The 6,928-nt window shown below is 36.9% G+C and overlaps 1 protein-coding gene across 1 annotated transcript in view; it reads left to right on the top strand.

Moving 5' to 3' along the window:
* The window catches only part of ERMAP (erythroblast membrane associated protein (Scianna blood group)), a 32,901-nt gene that overhangs the window by 922 nt on the left and 25,051 nt on the right, over window positions 1-6,928 (top strand). The gene's annotated exons all lie outside the window — the stretch shown is intronic.

Genomic DNA, 6,928 nt, shown 5'->3' with positions numbered 1-6,928 from the left:
GGCAAGAATTGAAACAAAGGATGGATTCTAAGCAACAGCGAAAATGTAGCGCAGGTGGACACTCATATTTTCAGTCAAAGTGTAAATTATCACAATCTTTTGGGAAGCCAGTTTAGCACTGCATTTCAAAAGCCTTGAAAATGAACACGACCCCACAAAAAGACAAATACTGCTTTATTCCATTTCTATGAGATATCTAAAGTAGTCCAACTCTTAGTAGAATGGTGATTGCCAGGGGCTGGGGGCAGGGGAAAAGGGAATTGTTCAATGGATATAGAGTTTCAGTTTTGCAAGATGAAAAAGTTCTAGAGATCAGCTGCACAACAATATGCATATAGTTAATACCACTGGGGCTTCCCTGGTGGCACAGTGGTTGAGAGTCTGCCTGCTGATGCAGGGGACATGGGTTCGTGCCCCGGTCTGGGAAGATCCCACATGCCGTGGAGCAGCTGGGCCCGTGAGCCGTGGCTGCTGAGCCTGCGCATCCAGAGCCTGTGCTCTGCAACGGGAGAGGCCACAACAGTGAGAGGCCTGCTTACCACAAAAAAAAAAAACAAAAAACAAAAAAACAAAACCACTGTACTGCACACTTAGAAATAATTAAGATGATAAACCTACCTAAGGAGGTAAAAGACCTGTACTGGAAAACTATAAGACACTGATGAAAGAAATAAGACACAAACCGTTGGAAAGATGTACCGTGTTGTTCATGGATTGGAAGAATTAATATTGTTAAAATGACCGTACTACCAAAGGCAATCCACAGATTCAGTGCAATCCCTATCACAATACTAAGGGCATTTTTCGCAGAACTAGAACAAATAATTTTAATATTTGTATGGAAACAAAAAAGAGCGCAAATAGCTAAAACAACGTTGAGAAAGGAGAACAGAGCTGGAGGAATCATGCTCCCTGACTTCAGACTATACTACAAAGCTGCAGTAATCAAAACAGTATGGTACTGGCACAAAAACAGACACATAGATCAATGGAAGAGTATACAGAGCCCAGAAATAAACCCATGCACTATGGTCAATTAATCTACAACAAAGGAGGCAAGAATACACAATGGAGAAAAGACAGTGTCTTCAATAAGTGGTGCTGGGAAAACTGGACAGCTTCATATAAAACAATGAAATTAGAATATTCTCCAATGCCATGTACAAAAATAAACTCAAAATGGATTAAAGACCTAAATGTAAGACCAGAAACAATAAAAGTACTGGAAGAAAACATAGGCATAACATCTTTGACATAAATTGTAGCACTATTTTTTTGGATCTGTCTCCTAAAGCAAAGGAAATAAAAGCAACAACAAACAAATGGAAAATAATTAAAATTAAAAGCTTTTGCATAACAAAGGAAACCATCAACTGAATGGGAGAAAATATTTTCAAATGATATGTTCAATAAAGTGTTAATATCCAAATTATATAAACAGTTCATACACTCTACATCAAAAAACCAAACAAGCCAGTCAAAAAAATAGGCAGAAGACCTGAATAGATATTTTTCCAAAGAAGACATACAGATGGGCAACAGGCACATAAAAAGATGCTCAACATCATTAATCATCAGAGAAATGCAAATTAAAACCACAATGAGATATCATCTCACACCTGTCAGAATGGCTATCATCAAAAAGACACAAATAAAAAATGTTGATGAAGATGTGGAGAAAAAGGAACCCTTGTACACTGTTGGTGGAAATGTACATTGGTGCATCCACTGTGGAAAACAGTATGGAGTTTTCTCAAAAAACTGAAAATAGAACTACCATATGACCCAGCAATTCCACTCCTGGGTATATATCCGAAGAAAACGAAAACTCTAATTCGAAAAGATACGTGCACCCCAATGTTCATAGTGTCATTATTTACAATTGCCAAGACATGGAAGCAAGCTAAGTGTCCATCAACAAATGAATGGTTAAACAAGATGTGTCATATATATATATATATATATATATATATATATATATATATATATACAATGAAATATTACTCAGCCATAAAAATGAATGAAATTTTGCCATTTGCAGCAGTATGGATGGACTAAGTGAAATAAGTCAGACAGAGAAAGGCAAATACTGTATAATATCACTTATATGTGGAATCTAACAAATAAAACAAACTAGTGTAGTGAGTATAACAAAAAAGGAACAGACTCACAAAATAGAGAACAAACTAGTGGTAACCAGTGGAGAGAGGAAAGTGGGGAGGGGCGAGATAGGGGTAAGGGATTAAGAGGTACAAACTATAAATAAGCTAAAGGATGTATTGTACAACACAGGGAATATAGTCAGTATTTTGTAGTAACTCTAAATGGAATATGACCTTTATAAATTGTGAATCAGTATATTTTACACCTATAACATGTAATATTGTACATCAATTATACTTCCATTAAAAATTTGTTTAAAGCTTAAGGTGGTAAATTTTATGTTATGTGGGGGTTTTTTTTAACCACATTGAAAAAAAAATAAGCACAACTTTGACTCAGCAACTACACTTTTAAGTTATCCTAACTAAATAATCAGAGATGGTGCTATTCCTAAGAGTAAAAAACCAAAACAACGAAAATATTTATAAATGGGGTCAATTAAATAAATTATATGATAGCTATAATGGGATTCTATGCAGCCATTAAGATGACATAGAAGAATTTTTTATGTAATAAAATGTTTTTATTTTAGTAAATGAAAAAGTTACAAAGAGGCATATACAACATAGTCACAATATTTGTTTTATTGTTTCAGAAAAGATTATTATATACACATGAAAAAGAGACTGGATGGAAACACACCAAATTACAAATTAGAATTAAGAATGGAGATTATTTTTATCTTCTTTGTGCTTTTCTATATTTTCCAAAATTTCTACAATGAACATTTAAACTTTAGCAAGATTTACACTTTCTTTTACATTTTTGTCACATTGTACACTTTATTAAGTTCATATAAGTTCTGGATTAGATTACAGCTAGGGACAGGGTAGGGACTTTGGAAGGCTTTACAAAACCAACAGAAACAGACTGAATATAGGGTATTAAGTAGTGGAAAAGCCAAACTGGAAGATTGGAAAAAGAATGGAGCCACTGATAAAAGTGAAGGTATGATGAGTTGGCTTGGGAAAGGATGAGGAAGAGGATAAGTCACAGGTGTGTGTGTGTGTGTGTGTGCGCGCGCGTGTGTGAGAGAGAGAGGGAGAGAGAGGGAGAGAGAGAGAAAGAGAAAGAGAGACAGAGACAGAGAGAGCTAGTTTACACTTACAGGTGGCAGTAAGCAAGAAGAGTTGTCCAGTAAGTATAGGGCTGCAGAAAATCACAGGTGTATAGATACTGGTTTGTGATTCTTCATCAGAAAGGTGAAGGCTGGAGCCAGGAGGGAGTGAAAGTCCCCTCTGTTCTTCCTCCATGAGTTTATGATCTCTCTTTCTCTCTCTCTCGACCATCAACAGACTCTTGGCCAGTCTACAAAATTCCCTGGTTGATTGAGTCAGTGTTTACATGAATATAACTATTCCTAAGAGTAAAAAAGAATATTTTTACAGTGTATACCGTACTAAGATTACATCCACTTTATTAAACAACTCTACAACTCTTTTTTTCCTGGAGTCAAAAATTGCCTATTTTTTTCATTTGTGTAATTATCTATGCATCTACTGTTAATTATTCCATAAACTCTCCATCAGGACTATAAAACGTCTTTCTATCTGGTCACATGAATCCGATACTTTTCAACTTTTTTTTTTCCTTTAGAGACATTGTTCCTTAGGCCTATCTTCCTCTCACTCCAAGCTGTCATCTTGGCTTTGCTATCCACCTGTTGTCCTGAGACTTCCCATAACCACCTTCTGGGGACTTGCATCTCCTCCCCTGTGCCAAATCCCCTGTCTCTTGGATATTCCTATTTGTGGCTTATTCTCTCATTTTGGAGGAGCTCATTCCCCAGTAATTTCCCCAGAATAAGTTCATGGGAGGTACATTTTTGTAACCCTGCTTGTCTAAAGATGGCTTTATTTTGCTCTCACACTTGATTGACAGTTTGGCAGGGTACAGAGTTCCAGGTTGGAAATCATTTTCCCTCAGAATTTTAAAGGCATTGATCCACTGTTATCTAGCTTCTCATGTGGCTAGACTTTTGAGAAGTTTGATTTATTCTGATTTCCTTTACTTCTTATGTAATTTTTGTTCACTTGTTTTTGGAAGCTTTTGGGACATATATTTTTCCTTTATCCTTGATGTTTCGAACCTTCATCATGATAAGTAATAATAATGTAAGGCTTTTTCATTCATTGCTCTAGGTACTCAGGGGTCCCTTTCAATCAGGAAACATACAGTCTTCAATTCTGGGAAATTTTCTCTCTGTTAGATTCCCTTGTTTTTTTCATCATTTTTCTCTCATTTTCCATCCCTTGGTTTTGTTTATTTTAACTTTATAATAGATTTTTTAGTAGTTACATTGTTATGTATGTATGTATGTATTTATTTACTTGGCTGTGCCGGGTCTTAGTTGTGGCATGCGGGATCTTTTAGTTGCAGCATGCAAGCTCTTAGTTGTGGCGTGCGGGATCTAGTTCCCTGACTAGGGATCGAACCCGGGCCCCCTGCACTGTGAGTGTGGAGTCTTAACCACTGGACCACCAGGGAAGTCTGTATGAGAGATTTTTCTGAAATTTATCCTGTAGTTTTTCTGTTGAATTTGTTCATTTCTGCTATAAAATTTTAATTTCCAAGTGTTTTTCCTGGTTCCCTGACTTTCCTTTTGGTAGCCTCTTGCTTTCGTGTTGTGGATTCAGGATCTTCTCTTATTTCATGTTTCTGAGGATATCAGTTGTAGTTTTCTGCCATTTTCTTTCACTTCCTAGATTGTCTCTTGTTGTTTATTTTGGTCTCTAGCTTTCAAGTTAGAGACTTTCCTCAGATAATAATACTAGCTACCATTTATTGGGTGTAAAGCACAGTTCTAAGTATTTTACATGTTTTAACTAATTTAATCCTTACACCCAATGAATGAGCTACCATTCTTATCCTCAATTTACCACAAAGGTAGAAACTACTGTGTATAAATAAGCTACTGGATATATTGTACAGCACAGGGAATAGAGCCTATACTAAATAATAACCATAAATGGAATATAACCTTTAAAAAAAGTGGTTTATTTATTGTTCTGGTGTATGAGACTATGATAAAATTCTAAAAAGTCAATTTTCCTGAAAAAATCAAGAAAAGTGTAAAAAAAATTTACTAGTAAGGAGAATTCCTTGGTGGTCCAATGGTTAGAGCTCTGAGTTTCCTTTGCAGGGAGCACGGGTTCCACGCCTGGTCAGGGAACTAAGATCCTGCATGCCACATGGTGCAGCCAGAAAAAAAATTTACTAGTAAGGAAACTGGGACACAGAAAGGTCAAGGCTCTCATCCAGGTCACACAGCTCAGAAGTGGACCTGAATCTAATCAAACCTGTAGCTTTCCAGTTTCAGAAACCTGAGGGATAGAGAAATAAATTAAATGTTACTGCAGGGACACAACTGGCCAAATCCAGAATGCAGGACATTGTACAAGACAATTTACCAACAATCAAGGGTGTAAGGAAAACTTTTTAAAATTAATTAATGAATTAATTAATGTAATTCCGTTTTGGCTGTGTGGGGTCTTTGTTGCTGCACGTGGGCTTTCTCTAGTTGTGGCAAGCAGTGGGTACTCTTTGCTGCAGTGCGTGGGCTTCTTATTGCATGGCTTCTTTTGTTGTGGAGCATGGGCTCTAGGTGCGTGGGCACACGGGCTCAGTAGTTGTGGCTTGCGGGACCTGGAGCACAGGCTCAGTAGTTGTGGTGCATGGGCTTAGTTGCTCTGTGGCATGTGGGATCTTCCCAGACCAGGGATCGAACCCATGTCCCCTGCATTGGCAGGCAGATTCTTAACCACTGTGCCACCAGGGAAGTCCCTGGTTATCCTTTTTAAATATAGCAGCTTGTACATGTCAATCCCAAACTCCCTAACTATCCCTTCTGTCTACTCTTCCCCCTGTGGTAACCATAAGTTCATTCTCTAAGTCTGTGAGTCTGTTTCTGTTTTGTAAATACGTTCATTTGTATAATTTTTTTTTAGATTCTGCATATAAGCAATATCATACGATATTTCTCTTTCTCTGTCTGACTTACTTCACTCAGTATGACAATCCATGTTGTCTAGTATGTCCATCCATGTTGCTGCAAATAGCATTATTTCATTCTTTTTTATTGCTGAGTAATATTCCACTGTATATATATATACACCACATTTTCTTTATCCATTCATCTGCTAATGGACATTTACGTTGCTTCCACATCTTGGCTATTGTAAATAGTGCTGCTATGGACACTGAAGTGCATGTATCTTTTCAAATTATAGTTTCCTCTCGATATATGTCCAGGAGTGGGATTGCTGGATCATATGGCAACTCTATTTTTAGTTTTTTAAGGAACCTCCATACAGCTTTCCATAGTGGCTGCACCAACTTACATTCCCCCATCAGTGTAGGAGGCTTCCCTGGAAAAGGAGCATTTCAATCACCTCAAATAATTGTGGATATTTTTTTTTTGATGCAAGAAGAAACTTGACAAGTGGTAGTTGCTTTAAGGTTAATGCAGCATGGAATCTAAAACCATACCAGTGAACTCTTCCTTTCTTTCCCTGCCCATCTTTATTGAGATATAATTGACATATAACATTGTGTAAGTTTGAGGTATACAATCCCTTGATTTCATACACTTATAGATTGAAAACTGATTACCATAATAAAGGTAGCTGCCACCACCATCATGTCACATAATTACCATTTCTTTTTTGTGATGAGAACATTTAAGATCTACTCTTTTAGCAACTTTCAAATATATAATACACCAATGAACTTTTTATACTCTGTTCCAGTAAAATCCACCAGATTG

The sequence above is a fragment of the Kogia breviceps genome, chromosome 1, assembly GCF_026419965.1.
Source record: "Kogia breviceps isolate mKogBre1 chromosome 1, mKogBre1 haplotype 1, whole genome shotgun sequence".
In the NCBI taxonomy this organism is placed as follows: domain Eukaryota; kingdom Metazoa; phylum Chordata; class Mammalia; order Artiodactyla; family Physeteridae; genus Kogia; species Kogia breviceps.
The sequence above is the reverse complement of the archived record's forward strand: the minus strand, read 5'-3'. Positions and strand labels throughout refer to the sequence as shown.